The sequence below is a fragment of the Phyllobates terribilis genome, unplaced genomic scaffold, assembly GCF_046119375.1.
Source record: "Phyllobates terribilis strain yellow unplaced genomic scaffold, ASM4611937v1 Scaffold_63__1_contigs__length_7903474, whole genome shotgun sequence".
Taxonomy (NCBI): Eukaryota; Metazoa; Chordata; class Amphibia; order Anura; family Dendrobatidae; genus Phyllobates; species Phyllobates terribilis.
The window spans coordinates 7,252,530-7,274,950 of record NW_027362823.1 but is presented as its reverse complement, the minus strand read 5'-3'; the positions used below and the strand labels follow the sequence as shown (position 1 = coordinate 7,274,950).

The 22,421-nt window shown below is 46.3% G+C and overlaps 8 non-coding genes and 2 pseudogenes across 8 annotated transcripts; all 10 read left to right on the top strand.

Annotated features, from left to right (window-relative positions):
* Nucleotides 1-3,586: 3,586 nt before the first annotated feature.
* LOC141192596 (U2 spliceosomal RNA) lies at nt 3,587-3,771 on the top strand. Its single transcript, XR_012265955.1, has one exon. It is a non-coding gene; the product is annotated as a U2 spliceosomal RNA (small nuclear RNA).
* A 1,115-nt stretch (nt 3,772-4,886) lies between these two features.
* LOC141192764 (U2 spliceosomal RNA) lies at nt 4,887-5,077 on the top strand. The gene has a single exon (XR_012266072.1). It is a non-coding gene; the product is annotated as a U2 spliceosomal RNA (small nuclear RNA).
* A 1,115-nt stretch (nt 5,078-6,192) lies between these two features.
* Nucleotides 6,193-6,383, top strand: LOC141193122 (U2 spliceosomal RNA). The gene has a single exon (XR_012266419.1). It is a non-coding gene; the product is annotated as a U2 spliceosomal RNA (small nuclear RNA).
* A 1,115-nt stretch (nt 6,384-7,498) lies between these two features.
* LOC141192983 (U2 spliceosomal RNA) lies at nt 7,499-7,689 on the top strand. The gene has a single exon (XR_012266285.1). It is a non-coding gene; the product is annotated as a U2 spliceosomal RNA (small nuclear RNA).
* Nucleotides 7,690-8,804: 1,115 nt separating this feature from the next.
* LOC141193114 (U2 spliceosomal RNA) lies at nt 8,805-8,995 on the top strand. Its single transcript, XR_012266412.1, has one exon. It is a non-coding gene; the product is annotated as a U2 spliceosomal RNA (small nuclear RNA).
* Nucleotides 8,996-15,150: 6,155 nt separating this feature from the next.
* Nucleotides 15,151-15,352, top strand: LOC141192576 (U2 spliceosomal RNA; annotated as a pseudogene).
* A 1,109-nt stretch (nt 15,353-16,461) lies between these two features.
* On the top strand, nt 16,462-16,652 carry LOC141192763 (U2 spliceosomal RNA). The gene has a single exon (XR_012266071.1). It is a non-coding gene; the product is annotated as a U2 spliceosomal RNA (small nuclear RNA).
* Nucleotides 16,653-17,761: 1,109 nt separating this feature from the next.
* Nucleotides 17,762-17,952, top strand: LOC141193074 (U2 spliceosomal RNA). Its single transcript, XR_012266372.1, has one exon. It is a non-coding gene; the product is annotated as a U2 spliceosomal RNA (small nuclear RNA).
* A 1,115-nt stretch (nt 17,953-19,067) lies between these two features.
* On the top strand, nt 19,068-19,159 carry LOC141192646 (U2 spliceosomal RNA; annotated as a pseudogene).
* Nucleotides 19,160-19,950: 791 nt separating this feature from the next.
* Nucleotides 19,951-20,134, top strand: LOC141192537 (U2 spliceosomal RNA). Its single transcript, XR_012265913.1, has one exon. It is a non-coding gene; the product is annotated as a U2 spliceosomal RNA (small nuclear RNA).
* Nucleotides 20,135-22,421: the final 2,287 nt, after the last annotated feature.

The following is a 22,421-nucleotide window of genomic DNA, read 5'->3' as shown; positions in this document are numbered from 1 at the left end:
TAACTTATTTTCCATTAATGTCAGGAGCATCAAGGACAAGTTCAGACGTCAGACTATTTATGCCTTCCTTACTTCCCAGTTGTGTGATGTTTATATGTTGCAGGAATGTTCCCTTCCCTCCTCTAGGTCCTTCAAACATCTGGCCAGGGAGTGGTCCCACGGTCCATCCTACTGGTCCGGTGGGGGTGACTGCAAGTCTGCGGGGGTCGCAATTCTGATCAGGGGGGGCGCATTCACGCTTGAGTCCGTCCAGGAGCTCATCTGCGGCAGGGCTCTTGTTGTAGATGGCAACTGGGCGGGAGAACCTGTCAGGTTCATCAACGTGTATGCGTCCCCACTGAAGAATGAGCGTTTGGAGCTTTTCCAGACCCTGCGGCTTCAGCTTGCCACCACCAGGACCTTAGTGATGGCCGGGGATTTCAACTGCCGGATCGAGGAGGACGGTCGTAGTTCTGGCACATCTGCCAAGTTGGACATCACGTCCAAGCTGCTCATCGAGATGGTAACCGAGGCCTCTCTTCAGGACGTGGTGGGCTCCATGGGGAGAGGCTCCACGAATTATTCGTGGAGCCGACCCGATGGCTCACTCCGCTCCAGGATTGACTTTGTGTTCACCTCTCGGGCAGTCAGGCAGAGTAGGCACTCGATGGTCTCCTGCTTCTTCTCCGACCACAGAGCCATTCACTTACAAGGTGTCCTCGGCGACGGTTTTCCGTCCGGCCCCGGCTCCTGGAAGCTGAATTGTGCTCTGCTGGCTCAGGATGAAGTCGTGGAGGAGCTGAGAGCAGCCTACGCAATGTGGCAGTCCTACAAGGGTAGCTTCCAAACAGTCTCTGATTGGTGGGAATATGTTAAACTTGAGTTTCGCTGTTTCTTTCAGGCCAAGGGTCGACAACAGGCGTGTGAGAAGAGGAGGGACTTCAGAGGGCTGCAGCGTGAGCTGCGGTCGCTGCAGGACCTTCTTCACTGCGGCTGGGACGTGAGGGAGGAGCTGGAGGAGACCAAGAAGAGCCTGAAAAGGCACTTTGAGGAGGAGTCCAAGCGAATCATCTTCCGTTCCAAAGTGGAGAATCTGGAGAAGGGTGAGAAATGTAACTCATTCTTTTTCAGGAAACTTCATGCCGGTCACACGCCCCTGAACGAGCTGCGAGACGAGAGCGGAAACATGCGACGTGGGAAGGAGGACGTGATGAGGGTCGTCAGCGACTTCTACAGCGAACTCTACTCCCACAAGACTACCGACCCCGACGCTGCTGATAAGTTCCTGTCAGGTATCACTAACCATCTTGATCCTGCAGGCACGGTAGCCTTGGACAAACCTCTGATGGTGGGCGAATTGCTCTCTGCCGCTAAATCCTTTAGGACCGGCAGGACCCCGGGCAGTGATGGTCTTCCAGCGGAGCTCTATGTAGCGCTGGGAGACCTCATCTGTCCGGACCTGTTGGACCTGTACGAGGAGATGGTGGTGGAGGGTAGAATGCCTCCATCTTTGAGGGAAGGAATGGTCACGATCCTGTACAAGCGGAAGGGAGAGAGGTGCGACCTGAGGAATTGGCGTCCCATCACTCTGCTCAACGTGGACTACAAGATCCTGGCCAAGACGATGGCGACACGACTTAAGACGGTCATCGGACGGATCATCCACCCGGACCAGACCTGCGGCATCCCTGGACGTCGCATCGCAGACAGCCTCGCTCTCGTGCGGGACACGGTCGAGTACATCAAGGTCCGCCGCGCACACGCGGCCCTGGTCTCCTTGGATCAGGAGAAGGCCTTCGACCGGGTTTCCCACGAGTTCATGGGCCGAGCTCTGCACCGGTTAGGTTTGGGTAACATGTTTTGTTCGTATGTCCGTCTGATGTATTTTGATATCCACAGCTCGGTGTTGGTGAACGGCTGGAAGACTGACCCCTTCCCTGTCCTCTCTGGGGTCAGACAAGGCTGCCCTCTATCACCTCTTCTTTTTGTTTGTGTTATAGAACTCTTCGCAGAGGCTATCAGGCAGAATGGAGAGATCAGAGGGATCACCGCACCGGGTCCGGGACGACACGAGGTCAAGTGCTCGCTCTACATGGACGACGTCACCGTCTTCTGCGCTGATCGTGGTTCAGTCGACGCCCTCGTCCAGACGTGTGAGAGGTTCGGCCGGGCTTCAGGGGCCAAAGTCAACTGCAGGAAGTCGGAAGCCATGCTCTTCGGGGATTGGCAGCCGGCCTCCTCCGCCCCCTTCCCCTTCAACATTCAACCGGATTTCCTCAAGGTGCTGGGAGTCTGGTTCGGGAAGGAAGGAGCGGCCCTCAAGTCCTGGCAAGAACGCTTGGCCAAGGTGAAGCAACGGATCGGACTCTGGAGCCTCAGACACCTCACTTGTGAGGGTAAGGCACTCGTCCTGCGTAATGAGGTCCTGCCCGTCTTGCAGTACACGGCGCAGGCCTGGCCCCCACACGTCACTGTGTGCAGGGCCATTACCAGGACAGTGTTTCACTTTGTCTGGGGATCCAAGATGGACAGAGTCAGGCGGGCCGTCATGTACAAGGAGCCTCGCAAGGGTGGGAAGGGCGTTCCAGATATCCCCACCCTCCTGCGATCCTCTTTTGTGTGTGATTGTGTCCGCCGGACTTTGCAAGTCAAGAATGGCTCCGCGGGCAGGTCCATGTCTCGCTTCTTCCTGCTTCCTCTTTGGAGGCGACTCGGCTGGGACAAGTGGGACAGCTCCTTCCCCTACAACTGGACGACGCCATGGTTCTACGGAGACGTCGTTCGATTTGTGGGGGAGCATCAACTGGAGGGACTCAAGCCCGACTTGTGGAAGCCCAAAACTATCCACAAGCTAATCAGAGCCAAGGATGACGTGGAGAACATCACAGGACTTCACCAGGACACGCTGGAGACTGTGTGGACAAATGTGTCGTCTGACAGGCTGACCAACGGGCACAAGGACTTGTCGTGGATGGCGATTCAGGGCGGACTGCCCGTCCGGTCATTCATGCATGCCCGGAACCTGTGCAAGACCCGGTACTGCCCAAGGTGCCCCTTCGTGGAGGAAACATCTTTGCACACTTTTTGGGACTGCGGATTTGCACAGCGCCTATTGACTGCACTTGAGGACGACCTGAGGAACTCTGTCCCCAGGGCGAGCCTATCGCACCATTCTGTGCTTTACGGACTCTTCCCTGGGGTTCATACCGTCGGAGCCATCCAGGAGGCTTGGCGCCTTATGAACTGCTTCAAGGATGCCGTTTGGGTCGCCAGGAACCGGCTCATCTTGAGGAGGGAGAGGATGTCCATCCAGGACTGCCGCAGGCTGATCCACAGCCTGCTCAGAGACTAATCCATCATGGACGGTCCGGAGGACGAGGACGAGGACTAAACCCCTCCTCCCCCTCTCCCCTTATGTGTCTTGTCTTTCAATAAAGCTTCGGGCCTGTGATTTTCCCCTCCACATCCCCTTTTTCCCAATCCCCATCCCTTATCACGGTTCGTCGTACTGTATTGATTGACATGCTTTTTCTTTCAGATTGAGTGTTTTGTGTAGCATAGGGGTGTGATGTGTCTAGTTAGTGCGTCGTATCCTCATGCTATGTAAATATGATAAAAAAAAAAAAAAATAAAAAAAAATCTGTTCTTATCAGTTTAATATCTGATACGTCTCCTATCTGGGGACCATATATTAAATGGATTTTTAGAACAGGGAGATGGAAAAAGAGCTTGCTCTGTCCACTCCACGCATTGACCTGGTATTGCAGTATCTCCAGGACCGGTGCACCCCTTCTTTAATGCAGTTTCTAAAATCAGAAAGAATTGAATTCAATGTTTTTTGTTCATTTTGCTTGTTTGTCGGATTTTGGGATGGACTCTTTGGCTTTGCTTTTCTTCTCCTCATTGGATTTTTCATGTTCAAAGTTGCAGAAGCCAGATTACAAGCTCATTTTGGTTCAACTTCAGCAACTGTGCATTGCATTGCCATGTAATGTGATGCAATGCTATCTTTCTAGCTCTCCCTTTTTACTTCCTTTTGGATAAACAGACATATTAGGCAAGCATTTTGGAGCTTTCACCTAAATAACTACAGGTGGTGAGATAAGCTGCACAATATAATTGACCTTTCAGTATATTGTTGCACACACACCATCTATTTAGCAAATGCCCTTGTTATCAACAGCAGCCTTTTAAACTCACCTGAGCTAACAGGTATGTGCGCTGGTTACTCTGCTGCGCTTAAAATTTCTTTTTTGGTTTGCTACAATGCCTTTTCTGAAACGTTGTCTCCTTCTGCTGGAACACTGACTTCTTTCATTTAATGCCTGCAGACTATAAAAGAGAACCCAACCCAAAAAGTTTGGTTGATTAGTCTGTGGCATTCTGTTAAACTGTTGCTTATGGCGGTCTCTGTGAGCTTCTCAGCGACATTCAGCCAGCCAGGTATCCTGCCTGCAGTAGATGGAATGTGGCAATGGAACGCTGGCTGCGCGTGTCATAATAGGCTCTGAGCCTTTATATACCTGTGCACAGCAGCATCCACCTTCAGTCTGCTGCTGGACAGCCAGCAGCAGCAGCAGCAGGAGAGGTATGTAATCAGGAGCCCTCCTGCTAAGGGTAGACAGCTGCTCGTTCCACCCCACCCCCCGCCTTAATTGGTTCTCCTCCCTTCCAACGGTGTTGAGGCGGGTGGGAACAGCAGGGGGTGAAGGTGCTGTGTTTAAAGAGGTGGAGTTATGCAGATCTAAAACGCGTGGATTGCAGCAGCAGCAAGCCGAAAAGTGCAGGCATGTAAGGGATCTAGAGGTTGACAACATGTCTTCTTAACGGGAGTCCAGGAGCTCATCTCCACAAATGGACTTTTCAGGATCCTTGGGTGGCTCCGTAGTTTGAAACCAATTCTGGTTATCGCTTCTCGGCCTTTTGGCTAAGATCAAGTGTAGTATCTGTTCTTATCAGTTTAATATCTGATACGTCCCCTATCTGGGGACCATATATTAAATGGATTTTTAGAACAGGGAGATGGAAAAAGAGCTTGCTCTGTCCACTCCACGCATTGACCTGGTATTGCAGTATCTCCAGGACCGGTGCACCCCTTCTTTAATGCAGTTTCTAAAATCAGAAAGAATTGAATTCAATGTTTTTTGTTAATTTTGCTTGTTTGTCGGATTTTGGGATGGACTCTTTGGCTTTGCTTTTCTTCTCCTCATTGGATTTTTCATGTTCAAAGTTGCAGAAGCCAGATTACAAGCTCATTTTGGTTCAACTTCAGCAACTGTGCATTGCATTGCCATGTAATGTGATGCAATGCTATCTTTCTAGCTCTCCCTTTTTACTTCCTTTTGGATAAACAGACATATTAGGCAAGCATTTTGGAGCTTTCACCTAAATAACTACAGGTGGTGAGATAAGCTGCACAATATAATTGACCTTTCAGTATATTGTTGCACACACACCATCTATTTAGCAAATGCCCTTGTTATCAACAGCAGCCTTTTAAACTCACCTGAGCTAACAGGTATGTGCGCTGGTTACTCTGCTGCGCTTAAAATTTCTTTTTTGGTTTGCTACAATGCCTTTTCTGAAACGTTGTCGCCTTCTGCTGTAACACTGACTTCTTTCATTTAATGCCTGCAGACTATAAAAGAGAACCCAACCCAAAAAGTTTGGTTGATTAGTCTGTGGCATTCTGTTAAACTGTTGCTTATGGCGGTCTCTGTGAGCTTCTCAGCGACATTCAGCCAGCCAGGTATCCTGCCTGCAGTAGATGGAATGTGGCAATGGAACGCTGGCTGCGCGTGTCATAATAGGCTCTGAGCCTTTATATACCTGTGCACAGCAGCAGCCACCTTCAGTCTGCTGCTGGACAGCCAGCAGCAGCAGCAGCAGGAGAGGTATGTAATCAGGAGCCCTCCTGCTAAGGGTAGACAGCTGCTCGTTCCACCCCACCCCCCGCCTTAATTGGTTCTCCTCCCTTCCAACGGTGTTGAGGCGGGTGGGAACAGCAGGGGGTGAAGGTGCTGTGTTTAAAGAGGTGGAGTTATGCAGATCTAAAACGCGTGGATTGCAGCAGCAGCAAGCCGAAAAGTGCAGGCATGTAAGGGATCTAGAGGTTGACAACATGTCTTCTTAACGGGAGTCCAGGAGCTCATCTCCACAAATGGACTTTTCAGGATCCTTGGGTGGTTCTGTAGTTTGAAACCAATTCTGGTTATCGCTTCTCGGCCTTTTGGCTAAGATCAAGTGTAGTATCTGTTCTTATCAGTTTAATATCTCATACGTCCCCTATCTGGGGACCATATATTAAATGGATTTTTAGAACAGGGAGATGGAAAAAGAGCTTGCTCTGTCCACTCCACGCATTGACCTGGTATTGCAGTATCTCCAGGACCGGTGCACCCCTTCTTTAATGCAGTTTCTAAAATCAGAAAGAATTGAATTCAATGTTTTTTGTTCATTTTGCTTGTTTGTCGGATTTTGGGATGGACTCTTTGGCTTTGCTTTTCTTCTCCTCATTGGATTTTTCATGTTCAAAGTTGCAGAAGCCAGATTACAAGCTCATTTTGGTTCAACTTCAGCAACTGTGCATTGCATTGCCATGTAATGTGATGCAATGCTATCTTTCTAGCTCTCCCTTTTTACTTCCTTTTGGATAAACAGACATATTAGGCAAGCATTTTGGAGCTTTCACCTAAATAACTACAGGTGGTGAGATAAGCTGCACAATATAATTGACCTTTCAGTATATTGTTGCACACACACCATCTATTTAGCAAATGCCCTTGTTATCAACAGCAGCCTTTTAAACTCACCTGAGCTAACAGGTATGTGCGCTGGTTACTCTGCTGCGCTTAAAATTTCTTTTTTGGTTTGCTACAATGCCTTTTCTGAAACGTTGTCTCCTTCTGCTGGAACACTGACTTCTTTCATTTAATGCCTGCAGACTATAAAAGAGAACCCAACCCAAAAAGTTTGGTTGATTAGTCTGTGGCATTCTGTTAAACTGTTGCTTATGGCGGTCTCTGTGAGCTTCTCAGCGACATTCAGCCAGCCAGGTATCCTGCCTGCAGTAGATGGAATGTGGCAATGGAACGCTGGCTGCGCGTGTCATAATAGGCTCTGAGCCTTTATATACCTGTGCACAGCAGCAGCCACCTTCAGTCTGCTGCTGGACAGCCAGCAGCAGCAGCAGCAGGAGAGGTATGTGATCAGGAGCCCTCCTGCTAAGGGTAGACAGCTGCTCGTTCCACCCCACCCCCCGCCTTAATTGGTTCTCCTCCCTTCCAACGGTGTTGAGGCGGGTGGGAACAGCAGGGGGTGCAGGTGCTGTGTTTAAAGAGGTGGAGTTATGCAGATCTAAAACGCGTGGATTGCAGCAGCAGCAAGCCGAAAAGTGCAGGCATGTAAGGGATCTAGAGGTTGACAACATGTCTTCTTAACGGGAGTCCAGGAGCTCATCTCCACAAATGGACTTTTCAGGATCCTTGGGTGGCTCCGTAGTTTGAAACCAATTCTGGTTATCGCTTCTCGGCCTTTTGGCTAAGATCAAGTGTAGTATCTGTTCTTATCAGTTTAATATCTGATACGTCCCCTATCTGGGGACCATATATTAAATGGATTTTTAGAACAGGGAGATGGAAAAAGAGCTTGCTCTGTCCACTCCACGCATTGACCTGGAATTGCAGTATCTCCAGGACCGGTGCACCCCTTCTTTAATGCAGTTTCTAAAATCAGAAAGAATTGAATTCAATGTTTTTTGTTCATTTTGCTTGTTTGTCGGATTTTGGGATGGACTCTTTGGCTTTGCTTTTCTTCTCCTCATTGGATTTTTCATGTTCAAAGTTGCAGAAGCCAGATTACAAGCTCATTTTGGTTCAACTTCAGCAACTGTGCATTGCATTGCCATGTAATGTGATGCAATGCTATCTTTCTAGCTCTCCCTTTTTACTTCCTTTTGGATAAACAGACATATTAGGCAAGCATTTTGGAGCTTTCACCTAAATAACTACAGGTGGTGAGATAAGCTGCACAATATAATTGACCTTTCAGTATATTGTTGCACACACACCATCTATTTAGCAAATGCCCTTGTTATCAACAGCAGCCTTTTAAACTCACCTGAGCTAACAGGTATGTGCGCTGGTTACTCTGCTGCGCTTAAAATTTCTTTTTTGGTTTGCTACAATGCCTTTTCTGAAACGTTGTCTCCTTCTGCTGGAACACTGACTTCTTTCATTTAATGCCTGCAGACTATAAAAGAGAACCCAACCCAAAAAGTTTGGTTGATTAGTCTGTGGCATTCTGTTAAACTGTTGCTTATGGCGGTCTCTGTGAGCTTCTCAGCGACATTCAGCCAGCCAGGTATCCTGCCTGCAGTAGATGGAATGTGGCAATGGAACGCTGGCTGCGCGTGTCATAATAGGCTCTGAGCCTTTATATACCTGTGCACAGCAGCAGCCACCTTCAGTCTGCTGCTGGACAGCCAGCAGCAGCAGCAGCAGGAGAGGTATGTAATCAGGAGCCCTCCTGCTAAGGGTAGACAGCTGCTCGTTCCACCCCACCCCCCGCCTTAATTGGTTCTCCTCCCTTCCAACGGTGTTGAGGCGGGTGGGAACAGCAGGGGGTGAAGGTGCTGTGTTTAAAGAGGTGGAGTTATGCAGATCTAAAACGCGTGGATTGCAGCAGCAGCAAGCCGAAAAGTGCAGGCATGTAAGGGATCTAGAGGTTGACAACATGTCTTCTTAACGGGAGTCCAGGAGCTCATCTCCACAAATGGACTTTTCAGGATCCTTGGGTGGCTCCGTAGTTTGAAACCAATTCTGGTTATCGCTTCTCGGCCTTTTGGCTAAGATCAAGTGTAGTATCTGTTCTTATCAGTTTAATATCTGATACGTCCCCTATCTCGGGACCATATATTAAATGGATTTTTAGAACAGGGAGATGGAAAAAGAGCTTGCTCTGTCCACTCCACGCATTGACCTGGTATTGCAGTATCTCCAGGACCGGTGCACCCCTTCTTTAATGCAGTTTCTAAAATCAGAAAGAATTGAATTCAATGTTTTTTGTTCATTTTGCTTGTTTGTCGGATTTTGGGATGGACTCTTTGGCTTTGCTTTTCTTCTCCTCATTGGATTTTTCATGTTCAAAGTTGCAGAAGCCAGATTACAAGCTCATTTTGGTTCAACTTCAGCAACTGTGCATTGCATTGCCATGTAATGTGATGCAATGCTATCTTTCTAGCTCTCCCTTTTTACTTCCTTTTGGATAAACAGACATATTAGGCAAGCATTTTGGAGCTTTCACCTAAATAACTACAGGTGGTGAGATAAGCTGCACAATATAATTGACCTTTCAGTATATTGTTGCACACACACCATCTATTTAGCAAATGCCCTTGTTATCAACAGCAGCCTTTTAAACTCACCTGAGCTAACAGGTATGTGCGCTGGTTACTCTGCTGCGCTTAAAATTTCTTTTTTGGTTTGCTACAATGCCTTTTCTGAAACGTTGTCTCCTTCTGCTGGAACACTGACTTCTTTCATTTAATGCCTGCAGACTATAAAAGAGAATCCAACCCAAAAAGTTTGGTTGATTAGTCTGTGGCATTCTGTTAAACTGTTGCTTATGGCGGTCTCTGTGAGCTTCTCAGCGACATTCAGCCAGCCAGGTATCCTGCCTGCAGTAGATGGAATGTGGCAATGGAACGCTGGCTGCGCGTGTCATAATAGGCTCTGAGCCTTTATATACCTGTGCACAGCAGCAGCCACCTTCAGTCTGCTGCTGGACAGCCAGCAGCAGCAGCAGCAGGAGAGGTATGTAATCAGGAGCCCTCCCGCTAAGGGTAGACAGCTGCTCGTTCCACCCCACCCCCCGCCTTAATTGGTTCTCCTCCCTTCCAACGGTGTTGAGGCGGGTGGGAACAGCAGGGGGTGAAGGTGCTGTGTTTAAAGAGGTGGAGTTATGCAGATCTAAAACGCGTGGATTGCAGCAGCAGCAAGCCGAAAAGTGCAGGCATGTAAGGGATCTAGAGGTTGACAACATGTCTTCTTAACGGGAGTCCAGGAGCTCATCTCCACAAATGGACTTTTCAGGATCCTTGGGTGGCTCCGTAGTTTGAAACCAATTCTGGTTATCGCTTCTCGGCCTTTTGGCTGCGATCGTATGACTGTACCTTGATTGGTGCGAGTCTCCTGGAGGAATCCGGACCCTTTTGTGGAGGATTTTCTGCTTTTTCCTGTGGTATTCCATACCGACAGAATCCAAGATGTCTTTTGTGAAGAACACCATCCGTTTGTCCGTGGATCCATCTGACCAGAACAAGAACAACGTGGTTTTCATTGTCCAAGACATCGTTGAAGGCAAAGCTGGAGCAAGACGTTCTGAGATCTTCAGTGTCAACGAATTTTCACGTCAAGGTAATTATGACGTTACCTTTATGGACCAGGATGTTTGCCTTAATGTCTTTGAATGGCTCCGTGGTCACTCTAGTGACCCCTGCTTGGAAGGAGTTAGATGGGAACCTTTGTTTGGTCTGCAAGAAAAGGAGGTGACTGTGACTGTCTATAACCCTTTTACAGACCCTGAGCTGCTGGAGTGCTTCCTCTCTCGCTACTGTGAATATGTGCGGAAGGGAGTGAAGCAAGTCAATTGTCTAGGAATCTTTAACTGTCAGTATAAATTCCGTGTGAAATTGAAAAGGGATCCTGACAGTGTGGGGGGCTTTAGACACCCTCCATCAAATTTTTCCGTTGCAGGCCATAGAGGTTTCCTCTTTTACCCAGGCCAGCCCATGTTTTGCCGTAGATGCTTTTCTTTCGGACATACCATGGTAACATGCCTTAAAGGGCAGTGTTGCCGAAATTGCAGAAAGGAGGGGCATATGGCCAACCAGTGTCCAGAGGCCAAGTCCTGTGATGTCTGTGGGAGTAGTGATCACATGTATAAGGACTGTCCTATGAGTGCACCTAGACGTTCTGATAAAGAACAGAAGGAGGAGGAGCTGGAGAGGAGGCAGATGGCAAGCGCACTGAAAGTGCTGGAAAGATTGGAGAGGGAGGAGAGAGAGGGAAGGAGGCGGGAAACTGGTAGAGCCTCTCCCTCTACGGCGCCAGAGGAGGTGTCCCTGAGACCATGTTCTTCTTCTGCTGAAGAAATGAGGAAGAAGCGGAGGGAAGAAAAGGAGTTCTGGAGGGAAGTGGCAAAGGTGGAGAAAAAGGCAGTGTCTGCGAGAATATCTAGGAAAGTGGTGGAAGCAGAGCTGCCTGAGATGATGACTTTTGGAGAGGCAATGGACGCAACAGGATGTGAAGTGCAAATCTCGGAACCCGACAGTCCTGAACACCCTTCGGGTCCTGAAAACATTGAAGATTTTTCTTCGGAGGATGATAGGGGTGCAAAGAAGAGTCGTAGGGAGGATGGTGGGGGCAGTGATGATGCAGATTTTAGTGAGCCTCAGAGGAAGATCAGAACTGCCAGAATGAGGAGTGTGGGTGGTGAAGCCAGCGGGTCGGAAACCAGCTGTTCTGTTCTGATGGCGGAGGAGGATAGTGGTGGTGCTGGATAGTGTCACCATATAATATTGTAAATTTTTTTTCTTTTTGTCCTCTTGTGAGCTTTGGTTTAGGCCAAAGGCTATTTCTTTGTGTAATTGGTGAAGGAGTAGAAGTATTATGGGATTTACCATAGTGTCCCAAAACGTAAGAGTGTTTAAAAGTAAAGTAAGAAGAGCTGCTATTTTTGAGTTTTTAGCTATGCAAAATGCATCTATTTTTTGTTTACAAGAATGTGGGGTAGTGGATGGTGTGAAAGGGGATGAATGGTCTTATGGAGCGTCTGTGTGGTCGGGGAGTGCATGTAATAAGAATGATGGTGTGGGTATTTTGGTTAAAGGAAGGGAGGTTGTTTTGAGTGATTATTTGGTTATTGAGGTGGGGAGATGTATCCTTGCTAATTTTGTATACAAGAATGTAAAGTTTTGTGTTATTAATGTTTATGCGCCAGTTGAAAAAAATGAGCGCAAAAATTTATTTGAAAAAATTAAGCTTTTTGTTCCAGGAAGAATACCTGTGGTAATTGTGGGTGATATGAACTGTGATGTGGGGAGAGTGAATGTGGATGTGTCTGGGAAAGCATTATTGGAGTTAGTGAATGATTTTGGGTTGTGTGATATGCAGCGCGTGTGTAACATGAATCCTTTGTTGAACACTTTCTTTTCTGAGAGTGGTAGGGTACAATCCAGATTGGATTATTGTTTTATTTCTAAAAATATGGTTTCTGTTAATTATAGGCAGGAAAACGTTCTTTTTTCAGATCATGTGTGTATGTTGTGTGAGTTGGATATAAAAGTTGATGGAGTGTTTGGGAGAGGATTGTGGAAGTTAAATGTTAAACTGTTAGAGAATGAAGATGTGAGAAAGGAGTATGAAAGGCGGTATGAAGAATGGTGTAAGCATAAAAATGAGTTTGGGAATGTTTGTGAGTGGTGGGACTGGGTGAAGAAACAAGCAAAAATGTTCTTTAAAAATTTAGGATACAAGTATGCAGCAATTAAAAGAGAGAGTTTTGTTAAACTGAACGCGCGGTTGAGCGTTTTGTATAAGTTAAGGGAATGAGGAGTTGAGGTGGAGGAGGATATTTTAGAGGTAAAAAAGGAGATTAGTGAGTTTTTGTTGGAGAGAGGGAGAAGCATAGTGTTTAGGGCAAAGATTGATAAGATGGAGCAGGATGAGAAATGTTCTCGGTTTTTCTTTAAAAAAGTTTTTGGAAAGAAACAGAGTATGAGCGTGGTGTATGGAGCAGATGGAAGTGAGGTGAGTGGAGAGGATATGTGTGAAGAGGTGGCTAAGTTTTATGAGGATCTGTATGCAGTGAAACAGAGGGATGAATGTTTGGAGAATGATGTTTTGAGTGTGTTAGAGAGTAAGTTGAGTGAAGCAGAAAGAGAGAGAGTGATGGGTGAGGTGACTGGTGATGAGGTATGGAAGGTTATGTGTAGTATGGCTTTGAATAAGACGCCGGGGGAGGATGGCCTCCCAGTAGAATTTTATCGTGTGATGTGGGGTGTGATTGGTAAGGACTTTGTGGATGTATGTAAGTATAAGTGGGGAAACATGGAGGTGGCTGAGAGTATGCGTGCAGGTATGGTTGTGTTAATTCCTAAGAAAGGGGATTTGAAAAGTCTGAGGAATTGGAGGCCAATAACGTTACTTAATTGTGATTATAAAATCTATGCAAAACTTATGGCTAATAGGATGCGTGATGTGATAGAGAGTGTGATTGGGGATGAGCAGTGTTGTGCGGTACCTGGGAGGCGGATTCATGAGTGTGTGTGTATGTTAAGAGATTGTCTATGGGATTGCATGGGTCGTAAGAAGAGTGTATTTTTGTTAAGTTTGGATTTTGAAAAGGCTTATGATAGGTTGTCGCATGGTTTTTTGTTCAGAGTGTTGTTAAAAATGGGTTTTCCGGCTGATTTTGTTGGGCGAGTGAGAAGTTTGTATGCGGGTGTTTATAGCTGTGTTTTAATGAATGGGTATGTGGGTAGGAAAGTGAATGTGTTTTCGGGTGTGCGACAGGGGTGTCCTTTGTCCCCTGTAGCATTTATTTGTGCAATTGAGCCATTGTTGTGTATGCTGAGGAAAGATAAGGTAATTCGTGGTGTGCAAGTGCCGGGAGGTGGAGGAAAAGAATGGAAGGTGAGTGGTTATATGGATGACGTGTGTGTATTATGTGATTCTGAATGTTCGGTGAGGCGGGTGAAGTTGTTAGTGTCTATTTTTTGTGGTGCATCTGCGTTTAAAGTGAATTGGGAAAAGAGTGAGTGTAAGGGTTTTGGAGGCGGAAGTTTAAGTAGGGATGTAGGTGTGAATGTAGTGAATGGACCTATTAAAGTTTTGGGTGTGAAGTTTTCAGAGAGTTTGGATGGGAAAGAAAGTTGGGATGATGCGAAAGGAAAAGTTGAGCAGAAGTTGAATTTTTGGAAATTGAGGAGTTTATCCTTTTTTGGGAAGATTTTAATTGTTAAGAGTGTGGTGTTGCCAATATTTTTATATATTGCGGTAATATTTCCACCAGGATATATGTGTATGAGAAGCTTGAATAGAATTTTATTTGTTTTTTTGTGGAACTCGAAAATGGAGAGAGCTAGGAGAGAAATTTTGGTTAAAAGAGTGGAAAAAGGTGGTTTGGGTTTTCCGAATTTGGACGTGTTTTTTGGTGTGAATATCGTTGTGTTTATTTTGAAAGTGATTAGGGCGGATGGAAAGTTTTCATCTATGTGTAGGTATTTATTTGGAGCGTATTTGTTTCGTTTAAAGTGGCAAGAAAGGGATTTGCGATGTCCGATTGCTTTTGAGGTGCCTGTATGGTATGTGTGGGTTTATAAGTTTTTGGTGAGGTATGAATTGTGTGATGCAGATGTGAGATTGCTGGAGAATAAGAAGGCTGTGTATAGGATGATTGAATGTAGAGAGGTAGAATGTGGAATAAATATGGTTAGGGGTGGTGATGTGCAGAAGGTTTGGAAGAAAGTGCGGATGAGTGGTATGACCAACAAACAGAGTGAAGTTGTGTGGCAGTCTTTACATGGAGTATTACCTGTGAGAGAGTTTCAGAGGAATAGAGGTTTGGTGAGGAGTGAAATGTGTCCAAGAAATGGCTGTGGTGGAAGGGAAAGTGTGTTGCATGTTTTTTGGAATTGCCAGTATGCTAGAGATGTGATTGGGAGAATGGGGCCTTTGTGTAAAGAATTGTGTGGTGTGAATTTGTTGTCTTTTGAGTTGTTTATGTTTGGTTTGGGAATATGTGATGGGACGAAGGAAAGAGTCTTGTGGTTGATGCTTGCATGTATAAAGGAAGTGTTATGGGATGTGAGGAATGTGTATGTGTTTAAAAGGAAGGAAATTGCTGTAAAGGATAGTGTGAAGGTGATTTTGGGGAAGATGTATGTGTGTTTCCTATGGGACAAAAAGAGGAGAGGGGAAGTGGATGCGGAGGGAATATGGAAAGTTAAAAAGTGGAGATATATTGTTAGTACCTCTTGATTTTTGTTATTGTTGTTTTGAAATATGAAATAAATATTTCCGATGATGATGGGGACAGCAAATTGCGTATTGGATTTGACGCAGCTGTTTTGATGGAATTTTCCTTTGTCTGGTTTCCATAGACTGTGGAATTTCCTCGTCTGAGGAGAAAAAAAAAAAAAAAAAAAAAAAAAAAAAAATCTGTTCTTATCAGTTTAATATCTGATACGTCCCCTATCTGGGGACCATATATTAAATGGATTTTTAGAACAGGGAGATGGAAAAAGAGCTTGCTCTGTCCACTCCACGCATTGACCTGGTATTGCAGTATCTCCAGGACCGGTGCACCCCTTCTTTAATGCAGTTTCTAAAATCAGAAAGAATTGAATTCAATGTTTTTTGTTCATTTTGCTTGTTTGTCGGATTTTGGGATGGACTCTTTGGCTTTGCTTTTCTTCTCCTCATTGGATTTTTCATGTTCAAAGTTGCAGAAGCCAGATTACAAGCTCATTTTGGTTCAACTTCAGCAACTGTGCATTGCATTGCCATGTAATGTGATGCAATGCTATCTTTCTAGCTCTCCCTTTTTACTTCCTTTTGGATAAACAGACATATTAGGCAAGCATTTTGGAGCTTTCACCTAAATAACTACAGGTGGTGAGATAAGCTGCACAATATAATTGACCTTTCAGTATATTGTTGCACACACACCATCTATTTAGCAAATGTCCTTGTTATCAACAGCAGCCTTTTAAACTCACCTGAGCTAACAGGTATGTGCGCTGGTTACTCTGCTGCGCTTAAAATTTCTTTTTTGGTTTGCTACAATGCCTTTTCTGAAACGTTGTCTCCCTCTGCTGGAACACTGACTTCTTTCATTTAATGCCTGCAGACTATAAAAGAGAACCCAACCCAAAAAGTTTGGTTGATTAGTCTGTGGCATTCTGTTAAACTGTTGCTTATGGCGGTCTCTGTGAGCTTCTCAGCGACATTCAGCCAGCCAGGTATCCTGCCTGCAGTAGATGGAATGTGGCAATGGAACGCTGGCTGCGCGTGTCATAATAGGCTCTGAGCCTTTATATACCTGTGCACAGCAGCAGCCACCTTCAGTCTGCTGCTGGACAGCCAGCAGCAGCAGGAGAGGTATGTAATCAGGAGCCCTCCTGCTAAGGGTAGACAGCTGCTCGTTCCACCCCACCCCCCGCCTTAATTGGTTCTCCTCCCTTCCAACGGTGTTGAGGCGGGTGGGAACAGCAGGGGGTGAAGGTGCTGTGTTTAAAGAGGTGGAGTTATGCAGATCTAAAACGCGTGGATTGCAGCAGCAGCAAGCCGAAAAGTGCAGGCATGTAAGGGATCTAGAGGTTGACAACATGTCTTCTTAACGGGAGTCCAGGAGCTCATCTCCACAAATGGACTTTTCAGGATCCTTGGGTGGCTCCGTAGTTTGAAACCAATTCTGGTTATCGCTTCTCGGCCTTTTGGCTAAGATCAAGTGTAGTATCTGTTCTTATCAGTTTAATATCTGATACGTCCCCTATCTGGGGACCATATATTAAATGGATTTTTAGAACAGGGAGATGGAAAAAGAGCTTGCTCTGTCCACTCCACGCATTGACCTGGTATTGCAGTATCTCCAGGACCGGTGCACCCCTTCTTTAATGCAGTTTCTAAAATCAGAAAGAATTGAATTCAATGTTTTTTGTTCATTTTGCTTGTTTGTCGGATTTTGGGATGGACTCTTTGGCTTTGCTTTTCTTCTCCTCATTGGATTTTTCATGTTCAAAGTTGCAGAAGCCAGATTACAAGCTCATTTTGGTTCAACTTCAGCAACTGTGCATTGCATTGCCATGTAATGTGATGCAATGCTATCTTTCTAGCTCTCCCTTTTTACTTCCTTTTGGATAAACAGACATATTAGGCAAGCATTTTGGAGCTTTCACCTAAATAACTACAGGTGGTGAGATAAGCTGCACAATATAATTGACCTTTCAGTATATTGTTGCACACACACCATCTATTTAGCAAATGCCCTTGTTATCAACAGCAGCCTTTTAAACTCACCTGAGCTAACAGGTATGTGCGCTGGTTACTCTGCTGCGCTTAAAATTTCTTTTTTGGTTTGCTACAATGCCTTTTCTGAAACGTTGTCTCCTTCTGCTGGAACACTGACTTCTTTCATTTAATGCCTGCAGACTATAAAAGAGAACCCAACCCAAAAAGTTTGGTTGATTAGTCTGTGGCATTCTGTTAAACTGTTGCTTATGGCGGTCTCTGTGAGCTTCTCAGCGACATTCAGCCAGCCAGGTATCCTGCCTGCAGTAGATGGAATGTGGCAATGGAACGCTGGCTGCGCGTGTCATAATAGGCTCTGAGCCTTTATATACCTGTGCACAGCAGCAGCCACCTTCAGTCTGCTGCTGGACAGCCAGCAGCAGCAGGAGAGGTATGTAATCAGGAGCCCTCCTGCTAAGGGTAGACAGCTGCTCGTTCCACCCCACCCCCCGCCTTAATTGGTTCTCCTCCCTTCCAACGGTGTTGAGGCGGGTGGGAACAGCAGGGGGTGAAGGTGCTGTGTTTAAAGAGGTGGAGTTATGCAGATCTAAAACGCGTGGATTGCAGCAGCAGCAAGCCGAAAAGTGCAGGCATGTAAGGGATCTAGAGGTTGACAACATGTCTTCTTAACGGGAGTCCAGGAGCTCATCTCCACAAATGGACTTTTCAGGATCCTTGGGTGGCTCCGTAGTTTGAAACCAATTCTGGTTATCGCTTCTCGGCCTTTTGGCTAAGATCAAGTGTAGTATCTGTTCTTATCAGTTTAATATCTGATACGTCCCCTATCTGGGGACCATATACTAAATGGATTTTTAGAACAGGGAGATGGAAAAAGAGCTTGCTCTGTCCACTCCACGCATTGACCTGGTATTGCAGTATCTCCAGGACCGGTGCACCCCTTCTTTAATGCAGTTTCTAAAATCAGAAAGAATTGAATTCAATGTTTTTTGTTCATTTTGCTTGTTTGTCGGATTTTGGGATGGACTCTTTGGCTTTGCTTTTCTTCTCCTCATTGGATTTTTCATGTTCAAAGTTGCAGAAGCCAGATTACAAGCTCATTTTGGTTCAACTTCAGCAACTGTGCATTGCATTGCCATGTAATGTGATGCAATGCTATCTTTCTAGCTCTCCCTTTTTACTTCCTTTTGGATAAACAGACATATTAGGCAAGCATTTTGGAGCTTTCACCTAAATAACTACAGGTGGTGAGATAAGCTACACAATATAATTGACCTTTCAGTATATTGTTGCACACACACCATCTATTTAGCAAATGCCCTTGTTATCAACAGCAGCCTTTTAAACTCACCTGAGCTAACAGGTATGTGCGCTGGTTACTCTGCTGCGCTTAAAATTTCTTTTTTGGTTTGCTACAATGCCTTTTCTGAAACGTTGTCTCCCTCTGCTGGAACACTGACTTCTTTCATTTAATGCCTGCAGACTATAAAAGAGAACCCAACCCAAAAAGTTTGGTTGATTAGTCTGTGGCATTCTGTTAAACTGTTGCTTATGGCGGTCTCTGTGAGCTTCTCAGCGACATTCAGCCAGCCAGGTATCCTGCCTGCAGTAGATGGAATGTGGCAATGGAACGCTGGCTGCGCGTGTCATAATAGGCTCTGAGCCTTTATATACCTGTGCACAGCAGCAGCCACCTTCAGTCTGCTGCTGGACAGCCAGCAGCAGCAGCAGCAGGAGAGGTATGTAATCAGGAGCCCTCCTGCTAAGGGTAGACAGCTGCTCGTTCCACCCCACCCCCCGCCTTAATTGGTTCTCCTCCCTTCCAACGGTGTTGAGGCGGGTGGGAACAGCAGGGGGTGAAGGTGCTGTGTTTAAAGAGGTGGAGTTATGCAGATCTAAAACGCGTGGATTGCAGCAGCAGCAAGCCGAAAAGTGCAGGCATGTAAGGGATCTAGAGGTTGACAACATGTCTTCTTAACGGGAGTCCAGGAGCTCATCTCCACAAATGGACTTTTCAGGATCCTTGGGTGGCTCCGTAGTTTGAAACCAATTCTGGTTATCGCTTCTCGGCCTTTTGGCTAAGATCAAGTGTAGTATCTTTCGAAAAGGCGGTTTTGGATGTTGGCCGCCCTAGTAGATTGATACATTATGCACACTGGGGTTTAGGCGCTTGTTAGTACGCCAGGTGGCTAATATAGTCATCTGGTGGAAAGCATGGCCTCCCAGGATCGACGCCATTGGGCCGGGGAAGATCGAAAGCCCGAAGTGTGAAGTGCCCCAGGAGTGGTGACCCTGGGGTGCCTTAACTCACTGGGATTGGGAACCCCACTTGAGTTTATGGCACATTTGCACTAGCACTTCAATATTTCTTTCTTCACACACACCCTTATTCCGGGCCTTCTGGCCTTAGGATGGGGAATTTTTCAATTCCCGGTCGAAGGTCCGGGCAGTATTATACTGTGAAACCTTCACTATTTATTTAATTTTTTTGTCACTGTGTGTCCACTTTTTCACGTGTGTCCACGTCCTTACTAGGATTTTGTCGGGATGCGGTTCCCTTACGGGTTCCTCTCTTGGCAGGTCTAGGGGGGGAGTGTGTGGCCATCAGGTTCCGCTCCCCCCTGAACCCCCCTGGCTCTCCTCTTTCGGGAGGAGAGCGTTGTTGGCTCCCCTCTTCCGGGAGGGGAGCACAGTCTTTGGCTCCAGTGCCTTGCTCGGGTGAGAACTCGGGCAGGTGCTGGGGGTAAGATTGGGTCGCCTCTGGCTTTGGCTGGAGGTGGCTATTTGTCCCTGTTCCTCGCTGTGGCCTTCTGGCTCGGAGGGACGGGGAATGGTTTGGGGGACCCTTCTCCTTTTGGAGAGGGTTTCAAGAAGACCAGCATCCTAGTGCACTTTTTTTGTGGCACTTGTCACTTTTTTTAAGCGCACTCGGGTTTTGTACACGAATTCGGGCTTTCGAAAAAAAAAAAAAATCTGTTCTTATCAGTTTAATATCTGATACGTCCCCTATCTGGGGACCATATATTAAATGGATTTTTAGAACAGGGAGATGGAAAAAGAGCTTGCTCTGTCCACTCCACGCATTGACCTGGTATTGCAGTATCTCCAGGACCGGTGCACCCTTTCTTTAATGCAGTTTCTAAAATCAGAAAGAATTGAATTCAATGTTTTTTGTTCATTTTGCTTGTTTGTCGGATTTTGGGATGGACTCTTTGGCTTTGCTTTTCTTCTCCTCATTGGATTTTTCATGTTCAAAGTTGCAGAAGCCAGATTACAAGCTCATTTTGGTTCAACTTCAGCAACTGTGCATTGCATTGCCATGTAATGTGATGCAATGCTTTCTTTCTAGCTCTCCCTTTTTACTTCCTTTTGGATAAACAGACATATTAGGCAAGCATTTTGGAGCTTTCACCTAAATAACTACAGGTGGTGAGATAAGCTGCACAATATAATTGACCTTTCAGTATATTGTTGCACACACACCATCTATTTAGCAAATGCCCTTGTTATCAACAGCAGCCTTTTAAACTCACCTGAGCTAACAGGTATGTGCGCTGGTTACTCTGCTGCGCTTAAAATTTCTTTTTTGGTTTGCTACAATGCCTTTTCTGAAACGTTGTCTCCCTCTGCTGGAACACTGACTTCTTTCATTTAATGCCTGCAGACTATAAAAGAGAACCCAACCCAAAAAGTTTGGTTGATTAGTCTGTGGCATTCTGTTAAACTGTTGCTTATGGCGGTCTCTGTGAGCTTCTCAGCGACATTCAGCCAGCCAGGTATCCTGCCTGCAGTAGATGGAATGTGGCAATGGAACGCTGGCTGCGCGTGTCATAATAGGCTCTGAGCCTTTATATACCTGTGCACAGCAGCAGCCACCTTCAGTCTGCTGCTGGACAGCCAGCAGCAGCAGCAGCAGGAGAGGTATGTAATCAGGAGCCCTCCTGCTAAGGGTAGACAGCTGCTCGTTCCACCCCACCCCCCGCCTTAATTGGTTCTCCTCCCTTCCAACGGTGTTGAGGCGGGTGGGAACAGCAGGGGGTGAAGGTGCTGTGTTTAAAGAGGTGGAGTTATGCAGATCTAAAACGCGTGGATTGCAGCAGCAGCAAGCCGAAAAGTGCAGGCATGTAAGGGATCTAGAGGTTGACAACATGTCTTCTTAACGGGAGTCCAGGAGCTCATCTCCACAAATGGACTTTTCAGGATCCTTGGGTGGCTCCGTAGTTTGAAACCAATTCTGGTTATCGCTTCTCGGCCTTTTGGCTGAGACCAAGTGCTTCACAGCAGGAGGTTTCAGTTGAAGGGCACTCAGGTACCCCTCTCCTTGGCCTGGCAGGATCGTCCACTTCGGTGGGCTTCACCTGCCTGCTGCTATTAGGGAGAGGGATTAGTCCTAGGGTAACGGGCAGCGATCCCCCAGCCTTCAGGTGCTTTATCTCAAAGCTCTGAAGGCGCAGATTGCAGGCGGTTGCAATTTGCATTTTGTTGCGCCATACCATGGAGGTTGACCCCAACCTCGTGCCTCTATATGCGAGGCTTAAGAACACCATAAGGGTCCGATTTACGGCTGGTGGTTCCGATATACGGAATCTGGGATATGTAGTCCAGGACGTGCTTGAGAAACTGCTCCACGTCAGAACCAACGAAATCCTTTCTATCCAGGATTATCCTCGACGTGGAGATTATGATGTAACCTTTACTGGCGAAGGTATTTTCAAAGATGTTTTGTCCAGAGTTAAGTCGGTAGAAAATAGCCCTGGTCTAAAAGGGATTCAGATCATCGAGCACGTCCTGGATGAGGTAAAGATGGTGGTTGTGAAAATCTTCTCACCCTTCATAACAGCACCAGAGGTTATTTCCTTTTTGTCAGTTTATTTTAAAAGTGTGAAATTGATTGGGAAAGTGTTGAATGAGTTTAACATCTGGACCTCAAAATGGAAGTTTTTAGTAAAATGTGAAAGAGACCCTAAATTCCCTGGAGGTGTGAGACTTCCTCCAGCTCGATTTAAAATAGGGCAAACTAATGGGGATTTTTTTTTCTCAGGAATGCCACTTTTCTGTAGGTATTGTGGTCTCTATGGGCACTCTAAGGATAGTTGTGGTGCCACTTGTAGAAATTGTGCCAGTACTGAACATGACACAAAGGAGTGCCCAAATGAAAAAAAATGCTCTTTTTGTCGGACACCTGGTCATTTCTATTTTTCTTGCCCTCACAGGTTCAGAGAGGATGAACAAAAACAAAAGGAGAAGTCCAAGACATCCGGGAATGGACGGGCCAATCAGACCACCCCTCAGGAGGAGGAGCAACAACCTGGAGCCTCGGGAGGTGATAAGGGCGCTTCAACTAGTAACAATCCCTCCGAGTCAATGACAGGTAACTCACAGGAGCCCAGGAGCTGGCTGAAAGACCATAAG